This window comes from Apis florea, unplaced genomic scaffold (genome assembly GCF_048593485.1).
Source record: "Apis florea isolate Af1SG1 unplaced genomic scaffold, ASM4859348v1 contig_3158_pilon, whole genome shotgun sequence".
NCBI lineage: Eukaryota > Metazoa > Arthropoda > Insecta > Hymenoptera > Apidae > Apis > Apis florea.
The window spans coordinates 7,202,066-7,220,358 of NW_028256713.1; the positions used below are offsets into that span (position 1 = coordinate 7,202,066).

General features: G+C 36.4%; 3 long non-coding RNA genes across 6 annotated transcripts in view; 1 reads left to right on the forward strand and 2 right to left on the reverse strand.

The window, feature by feature from the left end:
* LOC147657487 (uncharacterized) overlaps window positions 1-7,540 on the reverse strand; it is a 97,632-nt gene extending 90,092 nt beyond the window's left edge. The window contains exon 1 of the long non-coding RNA XR_015292503.1: window positions 6,900-7,540. This is a non-coding gene — a long non-coding RNA (uncharacterized LOC147657487). The remainder of the gene's footprint in view (window positions 1-6,899) is intronic.
* A 4,942-nt stretch (window positions 7,541-12,482) lies between these two features.
* Window positions 12,483-17,832, reverse strand: LOC100864813 (uncharacterized). Of its 4 annotated transcripts, XR_015292464.1 has the most exons (6): window positions 15,348-15,618; window positions 14,043-14,153; window positions 13,905-13,960; window positions 13,605-13,734; window positions 13,293-13,429; window positions 12,483-13,197 (listed from the first exon to the last, which is right to left on the reverse strand). It is a non-coding gene; the product is annotated as an uncharacterized LOC100864813 (long non-coding RNA). The 4 variants fall into 4 exon arrangements; XR_015292463.1 differs by lacking the exons at window positions 12,483-13,197; window positions 15,348-15,618 and adding an exon at window positions 17,072-17,832 and having other exon boundaries at window positions 13,277-13,429; XR_015292465.1 differs by lacking the exon at window positions 12,483-13,197 and having other exon boundaries at window positions 13,277-13,429; window positions 13,605-13,700.
* On the forward strand, window positions 15,071-16,151 carry LOC147657488 (uncharacterized). Its single transcript, XR_015292468.1, has 2 exons — window positions 15,071-15,460; window positions 15,543-16,151. It is a non-coding gene; the product is annotated as an uncharacterized LOC147657488 (long non-coding RNA).
* Window positions 17,833-18,293: the final 461 nt, after the last annotated feature.

An 18,293-nucleotide genomic window follows, 5' to 3' on the forward strand; every position in this document is an offset into this window, starting at 1 on the left:
CTGGCCTCAATTTAGATATTTCTTCTTTCCCTTTTTTTCTCCCTCTTTTCTTTCGATTCCTATGCTTGCCTATACACCTATAACCTCGATAATTCATCGAATATGCTCGACGTGTAAAAGTTTTAGAATAGGGGGAGATAAATATTGCGGTTGTAAAATGATGATTACGTTTTTATTGAGGGAGGAAAGGTAAAAATTATAGGTACAGTCAATCGAGAGAGTTAGATCTTAAGAGGGAGAGAATTCATTAATTTTGATTGCGGCCGTGCATTTTTCATACACTGTACGAAACTTTGAAGATATTTTTTTTTTTTTTTTTACAACAAAGATTAACGAGGCGTTAAATTGAATTGTTTTTACTTGTTTTTTTTTTTTTTTTTTTAATTCGATAAACATCTTGCTTCTCGATATCAAAATCCTCGATAAAAAGAAGAAGAAGAAGAAAAAAGGAGATTACAACTGAATCATTCGGATCGATAAGACATTTTAAACGGGGTCGAATCGAGTATCGATCGAGACGCGTAAGTGTAGGCACGCGCGCGTAATTTATGTAAATTAAACGGAAATAAAGAAAGACTGAAATCGTAAAGAAAGAAACAGCTGAATTACCCTCGCCACCGTGCCTCGCGAAGATGGATCTTATCGATCCAACGTTTATGCATGGATCAGCGCAGGTGTTCCACTCCCTTTAGAAGTAATTTACAACCGCTATACCCCCTCCTCCTCCTCCTCCTCTCTGTTTAACCTGCAACGATTCTTCTTCCATCCAAAAAAAAAAAAGAAAGAAAGAAATTCCAATATCTAATATCTTGGATGGTGTTTAACCGAAATTAAATGGTCAACTTTCTCCTTCAACTTTGTTCTTCTCCAACGACGGTTCAATTTGTCAAGCGACGCGAACGGGCCGATTCAGCGTCTATTATCCCCCGCGTCCAACCGAACGTTTCTCGGCCGCAAATGATTTCCTCGGTACATTAGACCAGTTACGAGAGGCATTGTGAGGAGAGCCGCGTTAAAATCGTTTATTCGTGGTGGAGGGACGTGGCCTAAGCCGTGTGACAAATTGGGCGACCGTTAACCAGGCGAGGAATCCGTTCGAATCGAAAATTTGCAATCCTTTATTTAGTTAACAAGCTCGAGGGACACCCGGTTCCTCCTTTTGTCACCCTCCTCCATTAGAGGCGGCCAAGCCTTAACCGTGAATTCACGGTACGTCCCCGAAGAGTTTTCCCGCTCGAGTTCCCCAACTGATTCGCAACGGAGGAAAAAGAGTTTTCCCCGTTCAACAGACTCTCCTCCAGAGATAACCTACTCTAATGGCTACTCTTTTCTTCCCAATTTTCCTCTCGAGATATCTCTCTTCCCTCGAGGCTTATTGTCCGAATATCCGTTTCATGAATTTAACTGGCACATTTGCTATTTATCTAAACTCGTAAGCATTCGTTTCGCACATTCGTCGTCGAGACGAACGAAAGATCGTGCTTTAATCTTCGTAGGATCGTTGGTGGCTGGTTAGACGAGCCGCTAATCGTTGGGGACAGGCCGACACTCGTCTCGTTTCTCTCTCTCGTGAAGAGGAGGAGGGCGAGTGTGCCCGGTTTCTCCCCCCTCACCCCCTACTGGATCTCGATATCACGACTTCACGTTTACATACGTGTGCCTCGTCAGGGGATCACCGAAGTGATCGCGCTGGCCCGATCGTGTTACGTGGATCCCCGTCCCTTCCAGTTCGTTCGGCCAGATTTCTTGCATGATCGCACCCGAATTCGTCCGTCGCGGACACCTTCCTCCACCTCTATCCGCCACGATGTGTATTATAATGATCCTCGTTAACCCCGTAATCGATTCGATCGTTTCTCTTCACTTTCTTCGGATCAAAGACTTTTTCTCGCTCGTGATTCGCTCTTAGAAAGAGAAAGAGAGAGAGAGAGAGAGAGAGAATCCGTTTTAGAATTTACACTCTTTCTCGCGGAATCGGTAAAGTAAAATTATAGCGAATAATCGAAATTGAAATAATTCTTGAAATGATTCTGAAATTAGGGAGAGTGGATACATTTTGGATCGTTGCGAAAATTTCCTCCATCCCCGATTCCATCCACGTAATCCAAGTGTTTCACGAGCGCAGGGCATACCGTGGAAGCCTCTTACAGAGTTCCACGGGTTCATCGTTTCGGAAGAGACACGGTGGACCTCCCACGTTGGAAATACGATACGCGGACGGCGGGTGACGATCCCGATCGCTAATTGACCGTACCGGTCCCGGCGATGATCTTTAAAAACACCCTGCGGACCGTAATTGTTCCGGACGTGAGACACCGTATCATCCTAATTTAATAAGCCACGGCTAGGCGAAGGTGTAATCTTTTTACCTTGGAAGGGGGAAAGATGATGCTCTAGGCGGAACGTTTTATTCGAATATCTATTAATTTATCGATTTAACACGAAAGTTGAAGTTTTGTTATAAAAATTGTATCCATTTATCACGCACAAATAATCCAACTATTTGCAAATATTGTTGCTGTATTCAGAAATTAAACAGATATATATCCTCCGCTTGCATCCTTATTCGAAACAGTCTTAATAACAATGTCCAAGAAACGAATATAAAGCGTATGAAGATACAAGGACGAGTTTCGAGGAGGAATTCAATTAACCTGGCTGCTCCCGTACCGGAAAAGAGGTGAGAGTTAAAAAGTGTTGCCGAAATTATCCGGCGTGGGAACTGGAAGATACGAGATTCGATCTTCCCTCCTTCCTTTTCTTTTTTTCCAGGGAATCGGGGTCTGGAAGGAATTCGACGATTGTTTTCTAACGCGGCCGCACGATATTCAGCACGGTAGCTGAAACGGGCCGTCAGCGCGAATACCACGCAATCACTGCGAATTACTCGACTGATTGGATCGTTTATGCTGATCCTTTGATCTCATCCTTCCCTTCCTCTCCTTCGATCGTACAATATATATATATTCGCGATGCGGTTCGGCTAGAGTTTACCTTTGGCCAAATAAGGACGGAATAAAATAAGGAACGATGCCTTATTCGTGGATCGGAGCTGCGGTCAGGGACAATCAGCCCGGCGAATTACCCGATATGATTGCTACTGAAATATTCTCGCCGACAAAGGTCGAAACTTCTCTCCACTTCGCTCAGCCGATATCGGGGGGATGTGTGTGTAATCCCTGCTGTTTGCACAACAACCGCCCGTTCCAAGTACGTCGAGTAAGAAACGAATGAGACGCGATAATTACCGCGTTGCACGCCTGTTTACGTTCGATCGATCCTCCTCCCTCCCCCGTTATTTTGAGTAAAATGGAAGAATCGTGATTTCTCTTATTTAATTTTCCGCCATTCGTCCGTCAATACTTTTCTCTCCATCCCCTTCGACTCGATCATCTTCGAATTTGAATTTCAAAGCTGAGTTAAGAAACTGTTAATATATTGTTACGTGTATTTAATTCCGGTTATTATCGACGATAAAAAAGAAAAAACTCCCACAGCACAGCGACAAACGCGAGGCGCGCACAATTAGGAACAGATAACTGTATCGGTTACTGTATCGCGCATTAGCCGGTATTGTCAGCATACGTCTTCATCCTCGAGCCACCTCGAGCGCTTACGTATAAACCGCCACGGCGACGTGAATGCGTTCCCCTCGAAGAAGAAGAAGAAGAGGGGGGGGGGCAGGTGTGGAGAGGAACAGGCCGATTAAGGAGGTGTCTATGGGAATTTATGCCCGCGTTAATTCAACCAGCAACCAGCACCGCGGAGTCGAGGGTTCCTTTCGTTGTATACAGTCCTTTGCTCTCGTTTAACTGCGGCCAATAAACGAGCGGGCCGGTACGCGATAATAAAGCAGCATAACGACAGCAAGAAGGGAGAGCAACCCATTACTCTTATCGTCATCTTCGAAACGCGCGTTCCCATTGTCATGCACTGGAAAATTGCCCGGCGAAATGCTCGCGAAAGGGGGAAGAAGGTGTGCTCCCTTCTTCTCTAATTCGATTCTCGGTGCATGATGTTCGAACGTTCCTCTTTCAATTATATTTTTCCTTCCTTATTCGAGGATAATGGATATAATGGTGGTTCCTATGCTTCCACTTTTTCATGGCCAATAAATTTCAACCGCAACGTTGCATATTAAATACACGAAATTCGCAATTCGTATAATTATTTCATAATAAAAAGGATCCTTCCTCGAAATATATATTCAATAACCATTCAACTCCCGATCCTTCCACCCACGATCCACGAACGTCCCGACAGGGGACAGCGCGGAGGAATTAGCGTGGTCGCAAGTTTAAGCGGGGCGAACCCCGCGGGACGTGTTACACGCAAGTATCGGCCGTGATGGTGGTTGTAGATGGATTCGCGGCGAACCCGGTGCGGAACGACGGCAATTAATAGCGGGTGCCTATAGGGTGCCTGCGGAAGTAAAAATAAAATGGCACGAAGCTCGCCCCTTTGGCGGCACTACGGCGGCCGAGTCATTAAGCGGGCGAGGAAGGATGGGGGAGGGAGGCATTGTATAATATCTCGTGCGTTACCGGCGTATGCGCCAAGCGGGTGCATGCATGCACCACTGTGCCTTCTTTCTTTCTCGCTCGCTCGAGAAAGCCACGAGCCCCCGAACGAAGTTTCTAATTGGCCGTGATCGCTTCGTTTTGTTTTCCTTTTTTTGTTCATAAAATCGATTGATACTCTCGCTATAAGGAAGGATTATTATTATTATTATTATGTAAATTGTTCTGTATGTAAGGATTTTCGCATGCGAGAAAAATTAATTTTTATTGTGGAATGTTGATTTGACGGGCGATCCAAGACGAATCGTTCGAAAATGATCGAGGGAGAGGGACGAGGGGTAGGGACGAAATCGAGGACTGATCAGCCGCGATCACGCAGCCAGCCTCTCCACCTTAATGAAGGTAATTAAGTTTTTCTGCATCTAGAAGTCACCACCGCCGCGCGGTTGATGGATGCTTTGCCCGATCTACACGTAAGTGGTAGCATGCAAGGGGGGTAGAGGGGCCAAATAGACCGAGAAGACGAATGAAAAATTAGCTCTTCGAGAGCGCGTTTTTGCCACGACCCTTCGTCACTCCCGGCGATTTTATTCCCGCCTAAGGTGTATCGCCTTCGATGCACTCGTTGCACCTTTAGAAACGGAACGACCCCGGTTGTCTAATCCGATAAATTACGCTCACTACGTACGGGCACCACGGATTTAAAAATCATTCCGATTCCGATTTAATACCATCGGAGAAATTGTCAATATTTTTTTCCCCGTCTCGTTTGGGTCTAAAAAAAAGAACTAACTAATTACCGAACGAAAGAAAAATAAGTACTTTTCCATAATTGGTGCTTTCTAATTGACTCTGTTTTGTAACATTTTTAAATAATAATTTCAGTGTAGAAGATAAGGTGAACTTTGAAAAATTAACATTAACGATTTTTATTATAATTTCTGGAAATTCCGTGGAAATTGAATTATAGAAATATTGATGGAAGTGCAGTGGATCGTTTTGATATTTCTGTAGAATACAGCAAATTATATTGAAATAAATAAATATTAAAAATCGTGAATTAAAAATCGAAGCCACGATCTTCTAAAAAGCACTTATCCTATTGGTCACCCTTCAACAATTTTCTACACTCCATAGTCCAATGGATTATAGATAGACAATAAAATTTAAAAAATTATCTTTTCGTTCAATCGTCTTACTACGGATGCATATCTATATTTCAAAGAGTTAAATAAGAAGAATCAATATTTATGGAAATGAAATTATGCATTTTTCTGTATCCTACAAAATTGAGGGCGCGAAATTAGAAAGGTCACGGATGATTATTGCGTTGAATTTTCAAAGGGAAAAGGGTAAATCGATAAAATTCACCGGCGTAGTCCGGATGAACCGACGAGATCTCAATTTAGCCGGAGTTGCTTTCACTCGAAGAAAAGATTAAAACGATTACCACGGAGATTGAGGAACGAGATGGACCGAGATACGGTAACGGAAAGAGGAAACGATCGGCCACGAGAAGTTGATGGCTGGAATTCTTGTTAGTCGATTGCATCATTAGCGAGAACCAGGGGATAACAAGAGAAAAAAATAGCTTGGTGAAGAGCAACCGCGAATTTATTTTATATTTGTTGTTTCTTGTTGTTCCATGCGAATTCTTTCACTTGAATATTTGTATAAAATGATTCATATCCATTTAGAGAATGAATTTATGGTTGCTTCCAAAAATATCTGCTTCTTAAATATTTCTTATATAATTTCTAATTATAAATTCTATTTTCTTTTGTAAATTATTCGTAACTCGTTGCATTTATTGTATTCAGATAGGAATTAAATAATTTCGATGCAATAGAATCTAATTATCTTTTTTTTTTATAGATAAACGCGTAGACATACGAAAATGATATACATTCTTTTAAATATAATTTTTAATGCGCTATTTCCTACGAAAGGTCAAACAGGTATAATTTATATAGAAAAATCATCTATGTATAGTATCTTTTTCAAATAATGTTTAAATAATAAATAGCTTATGAGTAATTCTCATTTATGGAATAAAATTAGACACCCTATATATTCACGCAGATACGTGTCGGTATGCAGATCGGTGCTGTTTTATCAATCAAACATAGCCAGAGAGCTACCTGCCGTAGTAGAGTTCGAGGAACTCGCTAGAAAACGCGCATTCATCAAAATAGCGATGTTAAAATCATGTTGGAAAGCTACGGGAATATATATTAGAGACGTGTAATTTCAAAGACACGCGTAAATTTTAAATTACGACGAATTTGCATGATAAATATAGGTAGGTAAACGCCACCGCGCGGAAGTTTATTTCCTCGTGAAACGGTATACGGTTTACAAATATGTCATACGACGTACCTCGATCGACGAGCAGAGTACCCCTTCCTAGCAGAGAGGAAGCGATGAAGCCTGATCCTGGTTGGGAGGGATCGTAAAAATCTTGGGTATTGCCGGATCGACGAATTCATCGATGAGATCGAGCCGACGAGTCGATGTAGGGACCGGTTAAAGACGGAATGCGGTCTTGCCGCAAGAAAGACTTTGTAACCGATCAGCCAATCGACTCTCTCACAAGCTTGCGCAATGCACCGTGGAATGAGACACAATGCGTCGATGCACTACCCTCCTTTCGAACCGTCTCTTTTGGAAGGACCATGATGACCACACACCACGAATCTTTTATGATATAACTTATTCTAATGAAGACTTTCCACACTTTCTTTTAATTCTTGTGATTCGAATAGACACAATTGACTTGATGGTTGGCAATCGCGTTGATTAAATAACGAAAATTATTAGGTTAGGATTTCACTTTGAAAATTTAACTGCAATTACGAATAATTATTTGTTATAAACTTTCGAAATAAAGGTAAGGATCGATTTTGATAAACAAAAGATTGCTATTAAGAAATCACAGGGAAGTTTTTTCCGCTACAACACTTATTTAATCACTCACAAAAAATTAAACAACGTAAAAAGTACCAACGTACGCCCGCCATATTTTTTTAACTAAACGCCATCTATCATATTGTTTTCCACCTATTTTCTTTTTACTGTAAAATTTGAAAATACAGATCAGAAAATTAGACGAACTTTTTGAATGAAAAAGATAAAAAATTTATCGATAAACTAATTAACAATTTTTCTAACTCAAGTTCGAAATTAAGTTTTTAAATCGACATTATTTAAAGGATAATTTAAATTTAATTTAAGATAAGTTTGAATCTATCCCTTTTGATTCAGATACTTCAAAGATAAATCGTAAAATATCTTTCGATAAATGTCAAATTATAAGCTCTCGAGCGTAAGACAACTTTCGAACGAAAGATTTCGATTAATCATATGGAATTCGAGCAGAATCAAATATCTTAGTATCGTAGAAGGCTACGATGTTAATTCCTGTCATCGGAGACACTGCAATCGATCGGAAATCAAGCCTCCCTCGTTTGCGTAATCTTCGAAGGCTAAATCCACATATAATATGTGGCAAGATGCAGAAGTGTTAATCTCCTTTCTTCGTTTCTCCTTGCCGATCGTGGCCCCCTTTTCATCGTTGGGGCGCCTTACACCTCATACGGCCCTGGCCACACGTTACGGGCTTCAAACCACAGAGCCTAACGTTCCCATATGTATCATATGTTCTGTCCTACCGTACACTGTCACGCGTACGCACACCTATGCACGCATGTCAATTCTCACGCATTCGTGCACGCACATCGACCACTTAAGTTTTTTATAAAACAAAAAACACGCAATTTCTGCTTCAAAACAATTAGATCGCGTTTTCAAAAGATTTTGAAGATTTTAAAGATTTTGAAGGAATTACATCATGTCTCTAATTGATGAAGATCTTATCAAATTTTGATTATGTAATATATAATTTTTAAATCAATTTATTTTAATATATAATTATATAAATATATAATTCATGTTCACAAAATTCTATTCTATTCTATTTGTTATATCTTTTATATATTTACTTCAATATTAAAATGAATAATAAAATTATTGATATACGTAAATAATAAAAAGCTAGCATACATAATAATACTTACATAAAATTTAAACTAGAATTTCAAAACTAAATATATGGATATATTATGTAAATTGATTTATTTCTGCATTCATAATGTTCATATTACCTAACCTATTACACACGTACCCAATAATTGAATGACCGTGCGAAGTTTTAAAGTTTTATCGTATTTCTCATCACAGATGATAATCTTAGTATTCCACTACCAATTAAATTTAAATCTATTCGTACACGAAATTATAATTTCACAGAGAACGATGTGATAAAAGAGAAGTCACGTCGGACGTAGAGATACAGGAAACCATTGTGGGGACATACTCTAACTGCTATAGAACAGGTTGCGGTCATTGCGGCATTATATTCGTTTACTTTACGTTAATCATGGCGTTTTATGGTAATTCAATCGCGTCTTTCCCGTGCGTCTGTACACTCCCTTCTGTCACCCGTATTAGTTCACAATCTTTCATTCTGCAATCGATCCTTACACACATACATACATATATATATATATATATATCGATATGAGGAAAGGATCGTGCATACCGGTAATCCGATCGATCTCAATCGATAGATCGATTGGCCGTCGTAAGTTGCCCTCGACTAAACTCGTGGCTCGTCGATCAAAACCTTGTCCCCATGTAAGGAAAACCGATTTGTTCGTTAATAATCCTTCGTCGTTAGTGCTTAATTAATGCCTCTCATAATTAGCCTTCTCTAGGAGAAGAATAATCTGTTCTTTTTCTTTTCTTGTTTTCTTCTTCTTTTTTTTTTTTCTGTTTAATAATCGCTCCTCTATCGACGATTAACCGGTTCTAACCCCACTTCTCCAACTTCGACCAGAGTTTAATGTCTCTTTGATCTCAGCTTATTGGCTGTTTACGATATACCAAATGATTTACGATCTTTAGAACCGTATGTCATAAATCTTTCTCTTTCTCTCGGAATAGAGCGCGCAATTTTTCTACGGAGGATCAAACGATTCGACTCGCTCGCGTTAACGCGCATCGAGCCGTGTTACTTTTAATTGTACACCGTGAGCTGAAATCGCGCTTGTTACCGCGTCGTATAACGGGCGTACAACGCCCTTTAAACAAGCTCTAGCTGCCTCTCGGACGGATAATTCTTCTAGCGCACGTGGGTAGAGCATTAAAGAGCTTGATCCATTACGGGTAATCACTTCTGACAGTATCGTGGCGGACAAAAGTCATTGCTCCTCCGAAGGACTGGCCGAAGAGGTTTTCTTGAATATTTTTCGACACATAATACTCTGGGCGGTTAGCTCCGTGCTCGCTCCATCAACTTCGATCAAATCCTGCAAGATGGAGAGAAAGAGAGGTCTCGAGGGTCTCGATAATAAGCTTAGACATCATCTCTCTTCGGGATAAGGAGGAAAGGGAAGTGTACGACCGGGGAAAGAGAAGTTTTGTGGTTACGTCGCAGTTAAAATGTTTGTCGTATAATTTCTCGGACGAACGATAGATGATACTTTACTTTGTTTGTAAATCAAGAATAAAAAAAAAAAACGATTTTATCGATACGTTTTGGGAAAAAATTTGAAGAATAACGATTAGATATGCAAATTTTTATGAATATGTTCAAATACGCACGACACGTAATGGATCATAAGAATAATTTTTTCATAGATTGTTACGTACGTATTTATTTAGAGGAAATTAATTTGTAATTTGAATTTTAAAATTTCAAGTCTTTGGGCGAGAAAAAAGGTAAAAGATCGATTGGTTTTTCATATATGCGAAAGAAATCAATACCTGAAGGGGGGAAAAAAATAATAGAAAGAAGAAGACAAAGAAGTTGGAAGGGAAAAGGAGGAAGCCAATGATATTTTTGTGGTAGCGCAAAGTTAAGGCCGTGGCCGCAGAGCAAACGTCGGTCGGCCGTAATCTTCGGTCAATTTCCGAGCAAGAGGCAAGCAATCTCACTGTGCAAACAAAAAGGTGGCCACCGTGGGGTTATCTTTCGAAAAAGGAACGAGATGAAAGGAGATGGAGAGAATCGCTGATCGACCCTTTGTCGGCCCTTCAACCGAGAGTCTGTTCCAGTGGCAATCGCATCGATAATTTCACTTCGTTTCTCGACTACCGTACAAATCCCCCTTGTAAATGCAATCCTAGTATCCCCTCGTGTAACCTCTTCCTCATCCGATTTTTCTAAAATTCCCAACACTTCCACCCCGCACGTCCGTCTACGTGGAATTTTCATCCGCTCCAATCACGTAAGATAATCTACCGTGTTTTTGCCGTGAGAACGTAAGATACAATGATTCGATGGAGAATATAAATTTATATCTTTTTGTTTTGCTCATCGAATTATCCAGTCTAATGTTACCGATCATTTCGTCCATTCAAATTAACGATCATCCATCGAATCGATATCAAGAAGAAGAAAGACGATTACAAAAAACCTGTGTGAAATAGAAAAAAAGGATAAGTATATGCTGTTTAACATATGCGAATAACATGAATGTATACCTCATGGGAATTTTCTACTCTATATATAGTGGTCATCAATTTCCTGTCACCAGTATGCATAACAATTCTGGATTTCATCGTGTTTTTCACCATTTTATAATAATAAATATCAGAGACTTACACGATTATGGATATTATATTGAAAATGTTATTTAAGAAATAATTTAATCTAGTTTAACGTGACCTAAAAAGAATCATAAGGAAAAAAAAATCAAAAGAGTAATATTAGATAATTTCACAATAAAATAAACTTTATAAAAATAAATATTAGATATAAACTTACAAACAAAAAAACAATGAACTTTTGAGAAAAATGAATTGTATAAAACTACGTTAAATACTACCAAGAAGAAAATGGAAGGAAACTCGGAGAAGATAGTTGATAGGTAAGTAAATTGCCGTAACTTCGACGCAGGCAATCAGTTTTCCATCATGACTCTATTACCGGCCGATCTAATTAATGCCTCAGAATTTTTCTTATCGAAAGCGGATGATTCCGTGGAGAGTGTAGGGTTAAGACATCGGTCGATCGATCTTTCCATGCGCCGGTGAAAACAAATGAGCTTCGGACAGGCCGAGGTTCGAAGCGGTCCTTTTGAGGCCCTTTTGATGCCCGGCAGCTCTTGGGTCAGGCTGCGCCATTCACGGTAGCCGTTCGGTCTCCTCTGACCCCCGACACTTTTCTTATTTCTCTTTTACCCTTTTTTACATCATCCAGCCGACCATCGCCTCATTCCCTACTGGAACACCGTAATGAACCTAGCGGAATGGACAATGGTCCTGCTACGTCCTGATGCCTCTCGCCACCAGAAAGGTTAATAACGATCCTCCGCGATCATTAGTAATTACCCTTTCCCGCTTCTCGCCAAATTTTCGCTCTAACTCTCTTCTTTTTTTTTTTTTTTTTTTTTTTTTTTTTAACTCTCACGATTAATTTTCACTCGCATTCAAAATAAGCGAATGCAAAATTTCTGTCGGTATTATCTATATGCAGCATTTTTTTTAATTAATATCTAATTAATAATCTATTTAAATAGAAATTAACTCTATATATGTAACTTCAGATTATATTTAAAGTGATTTTTTATTAATTACAGATATTAATAACCGAAATGACCTCTGATATTACAATGATTATTGACAAAAAAATTTGAATGAGATATGAAACTATATTCTCCTATATTTTTCTGATTCCTCAATATTTATTTAAATCTATTTCATTTATTTGATTATTTTTTAATCTTTATACTCAAATATGTTTTAAACATAAAATAATTATTTTATTAAATAAAATTTCTGATTTAAAATTCTTAAAAGAATGAGTATGAATAGAAATAAATAGAAAAATTAAGTAGTTAACAATTCAGAGAAACCGACAGATTTTGCATTATATTATTTTAAAACACGAGAAAAACGTTTACTTATACAACTATTTTTTATTGCTCGTTGATTTATATAAAATATTTTAATGATTTACTGCATGATTCATGAAATTTTTATAATTCATACATGTACGAGTCGGAAATCGTCGGAGTAATTTGCAAGTCGGTGCAATTAGCATCGCGAAGATTCATTAAGTACATCTCGTTTGAGCAACCGACTTTTAAAATGTTTCTCTAAAGCGGTACAATTAAAATCGCGGTTGTGGCCGATTGCGGCGTAAACAAAAAAGAGAAGGGCAGCAAATTACGACAATAGCTTTTGCCTCGAACACACATACAAGTATTGTCGATGTAATATTGATTAATTACAATGTAGAGAGTGTCGGCTTGTCAGGCAGACAGACACCTTCGGCGATTGTCCGCGATCATCAAGGCTTCCATTAACAACAAAGGATCGTAGCATGTGTGTACGTGGTGGTCCTTGCCTTTGAAATTTTATGACTCCCAAAAATAAAATTATACTTTGTCAAATTTCTGGCTTACACTTTCGTAAGTGTTGCAAATAGAAACATCTGTGGGTGTAGCCTAACAGCTGAGGATCATCTTTTCCGGATAACGAGATTTTTATTCGTTTCGGAGCAGATGTAAAAGTTGTGTTAAAAAAGAAAAAAAAAAATATCGATAATGATAGTAAGGATTATACGACCTGCAAGCGTGCTGTTGTTAAGACTATTTGGCCTTAAATCTCCCTTTAAAAGGATAATAGAAAAGTTATCGGCGTCGTTACAATAGAGGAGGGTGTCTGTAATTAATAGCCTTTTCAACCACTGACATTTCAACCTACTTTATTGATGTCGGATACGAGGTAAAACTGTTGCTTTCATCGATAGTATTTTCATTTCTATTGTCGTTATTTTTTTTTTTTTTTAAGAAGCTTTTTATTTTTCGATAAATATATAATTTATAAATTTTAGAATATACCTATAAAATTGAAAAAAATGAATCATAAATAATTATATGAATTCTTTGTTTAAATATAATCTTAATCTAATTTTTTTATTACATTATTACTTTAATATTTAAATTTATTTGACAAATAATAAATATATTTTTAAAATATGTATGAAAAATAAGTTAATACATTTGCAATTATTACCTTATTCATTGTTCAATACTTATTCTGAATGTTCCTCAAATAATCAATTCTTCAAATTATTTTCCCAATTCATTATATTCATCTCGCCTCAAATTCCTTTAATTGATCAAATGAAAAACATAATCATCAACTGAAATAAGTTTTATATATATGTATAATTTATTTGAAATTATTTTACATAATTATTTTTAAATTAGTACTTAAAATAAATTTCACTTAACTCTGATTGATATACGAAACTAATTATTGATGTATATTTTTAAGAAGCAAACAGTTTATAGGCAAAAACAATACAAATACCTCTTCCAATCAGAAGATGGAAAGTTCTTTTTCCTCTAACTCCCTTCTTTTTGACCCTAAAGGATAATTAATTAAGTTTGACTTACCGCATGAATTACAGGGAGTCGAAGTCAATTAATTAATTGTAATTTAGCCTACCCTTGCGAACCGTGCTCTAAGGGGATTTTGTCACCTTTTAAAAGCTGTTACGAAGACTCCGCACTTTCAGGGACATAATGAATATCCTTTCAAAGCAACCGTCCTTCGACCCTGCAATCGATTTATATTGTGTCAGAGAAAAATCTGTTTTTAATAAATGCATATTTTAATATAAAAAAAATAACTAATAAATTATACTATCAAAATTAATAATAATCCTATTTTACATAAAATATTATAAGTACATACGAATGTGTGAAACTATAATGGATTATATATATATATCGAGAGAATGAAATCATGTAAATGAATCATCTAATCATCTCAACTATCAATATTATTTTCGTTTTTTAAATATAATTTTGAGATAGAAAAAAAAAAGTACAATTTTAAATAATAGGATACTCAAAACTCTATTATTTAATTGTAAAAAATATTTCGAAGCGAAATTGTATATAATTGTATAAAACATAAAAAAAATAATAAAAATTTGAGACTTGATTTTACACATTCAAAAGATTTTCTTATTGAAAAATGTATATGCACGCAAATTTTCATTAAAATCAAATTTTTCAAGATGGATGAATATTTCCTTATAAGATAACGTATGAAAACATTTTTTGTAACTGACCGTATAATACTTTATATTTAAACTGAAAAATCTTTGCTTTTGCAAATAGTAAACCACGAAAAGGATACGAAGACCGATAGACGGGGGTAGTTAGAGAATAAGCGGGAATAAAAGAAACCCAGCAAGAGTAATGCCTAGGGAAGCAGTTAAATTCGTTGCATGTGTGCCCTCAAGAGATTTCTACTCGCCTCTATACCCTTTGTTCCCGCGTTAGGTAAGCTTTTGTTTCGGTTATACGACCGAGGACACCGCAGGCCCAGTCCAATAAAACGAAAAACAGATCCCTTTACAATGCCGTACATTTGCATAATTTCGCGTAATCTCCGCCATTTTCGCTCTTCGCGAATCTCTTCGCTCTTTTGCCACGAAGGAAAGAGCTAAATTAATTTACGAGTGTAGTCACTTGTCTCGACTTGTGTATTCAAATCTATAACACGAATTTTCCCCACCAATTGAATGGATTTTTGAAAGATCTTTCAAATTTTTCGTAGAAACGAGTAAAATTTTTCAAACAAAAATCTACTGTAACGTAAAAACTTTGACAAAGCACTCGATGATAGTAAACGTTAAAAGTTGCACAGAAAAAATGAATAGTGAAGAGAAAATGAAATTATTACATACTTTCATCATAGATTTAGATTGAAATATTTAACATCCATCGAAACGTAACATACCTTGTCGAACAATCATGTTGGAATAATCTATTTGAATATTCAAGAATAATCAAAAAAATGTCCATAACGGTTATTAGCAAAAAAGGAATATGGATTTCGGATAAGTTTCGCAGGTTGGTAAGACAACGAATAATAAAGGAGAATGAAACTTGCAAGCGAGATGAATTCGAATGATTAAGAACGATTGGATTGTAGGTGCTCGGTTCAATTATGAGCAAGACACGCCATTCCCTCGTTATATCGTGCCAACACTAGACTACAATGACCGAAGACGCTGAGCACACCGGCGTGGACGCAGAGGCGCGAACTTTTAATACGTGTGAACGCTCCTTTATTAGTAGCGTGACCAATCAGCGCTGACGCTATTAATCAAACGTCTAACATCGTTCTGTGTACGCCGTAACACACCCTATCGAGTAATACACGAACCGTTCTTCTTACAATTACTTACGTATGTATATCTACGAAGTTTCGAAAATTCCATGTCCATGTTTTCATGAATCAATCGAATTTTTTAGATACGTAGTAATATCGGCGATAAAATCTCGATTATCAGAACGATCGATTATTGGAATGTCGATTAAAGAAAAATTCGATTATGAAACTAGAAATTTGATGGAACGTTCGATTATCCGAATTTTTTGATAATAATATCGACGATAAAATCTCGATTATCAAAACTATCGATTATTTGAACGTTGATTCGATTGAGAAAAATTCGACTGAAACTAGAAATTTGAGTAACGGAATATTTGATTGTGTGAACATTGTTATTTAATTGTTATCAAATATAAAAGGTAAAGAGAATATCCTTCTAAGATTTATTCGTTTCCACTATACTTCTTTTTGTCTTTTTTACTATTCTTCGTTTATATTATGTTTCTGAATTATTATTAAAATTTATAAATATATAGGTTAGATTTTTTATTGGTGACATTTACATTTTCTATACATATCGTAACGAAACGAAAACGTGTTTTATCAAAGAAGATGTGTCATTATTTTTTATTAAATCGAAATTAATTCATTGCTTTAGTTTTAAAACGAAGTTACTATTTATATGAGCAAAAATCATACAGCTTTTATTTTTTGAGATAGCCATTACTTTTGATGTTTCGATATTCTATATCAAACAAATTTCAATTTACCATAAAATTAACCATGTTTCTTAAATTTCATTTTTCATTTCGAATTTAAGATAAGATACAATTGATTAATTATGAGAACCACAAATTAATTTATAAATTCAATATTATCAATTACGATTCCACTTGTGAATGTGAAAGAATAACGTGCAAAGTGATGTGAACATTGAAATCAAGAAAGAAATCTCTTTTATTTTATCGTTCATTTAATCCAAATACGAATCTTTCCTACGAATTAATTATAGAAACATTTCCGGCGTAGTGAAAGCGGAAGTAGCATGTAAAAGAAAGTCTAATCAGTATAATATATATAACGAACAATTTCATACGTAATTTTTTTCGACGAAATATCTGAACTGAATCATCATGGACATTTCTTTCTCCTTTTAATTAAAATGATTTACGATATCCAATTATAGATATCAAATGGTCTGTGATAAGTTTCAACAGTTTTAATTCGTTAGATAAAAGAACTATTTCCTTTATTTTTTTCTTTTTTGTCGAAAGCCAATCCCATATACCGTTCGCATCCAAGTCAATTAATTAATCAAGTGTTTTCGCGGCGTGACACGTTCCTACCTGAGATTCTCTCGTATATCTCGTTTGTGTTTCCGTAATTAACGCGTTGAATTGTTCCATATGATGCGACACGGAAGCTGGAATGCGTGTTAGTGCGATCGTAACACGGCAGTCCCATGACTCGATCATATGCAAATCCAAATGCAATCTGGCAGAGCCGGTGACAACGAGTAACGGTCGAGAAACCTTAGGTGATCCGAGGCGATCGAATTTCGAAATCGACACGACTGCATCGCATAATGGCCATACAGTTACAGGTGTGTCCAAATGATTGTTTCAGCTTTTTATTGCTTCTGTCTCCGGGATACAACCGCGAATGTACGTTGAATTAACTTCGAGACGGAAATTGTATCGATATACATAAGTTGTATCGAGATATCGTTTTTACAATATAATATTCGTAAGTGGATCGAATAACTTTTGAATTTTTATCGTATCGGTTTTATTACGTTATTAAAAATAAAAGATAGATTAAACTAATGAGAAAGGAAACTTGGAATTATTTCTGTCATTTTGTCTCATTACAATTGTGATAAAGTTGCAATGTTCAATTGGTTTATATATATATATATATGTTTGCGTGTCTAGTTTGAAAAGGAGCAGAGACAAGTCACGTAAGAATTGAGGAGAGGAAAAAAAAAAAACGACAAATGTAGGAAGCGGAAAATTCAACGCTATTTCACTTGCTGAGAGATATATAACTCAGATTATACGGTAAGTTAACAATCTTATTTTTCATAACGATGATTTCAACAATATCTCAATAATTATTTTTAACATAATATATCAATTAAAGGTATAAAAAAAATTAAAGAAATATGTTTAAATAAAAAAAATAAAAAAAGAAGTAAGTATATTTTTTAACGAATTTAACAAATAAATAAGTCTTTATAATTTTTAACTTTAATTTATGTTTTAATTAGAATGCAAAGAGATTCTTCGACGTGCCATAAATCGCACTTAAATGTATTATAACTAAGGCAAATTCTGTTCCAAAAGCATTGTGGCGAATATCTACTTACTAATCTGATTATCGTGTCTGCCAAGTTGTTTTTACGATTTTGATACGAATTAACACTTTATTGCCGCAATCTAAGATATTCGTTACTTGGAGGAAGTTCGTGTTAATATCAAGATCCAGATTATACGTATGTATAAAAATGAAACAATTAAGGAACATATTTATAAGAGCGGCAATTCCGCACCATTATTCGTCAATTTT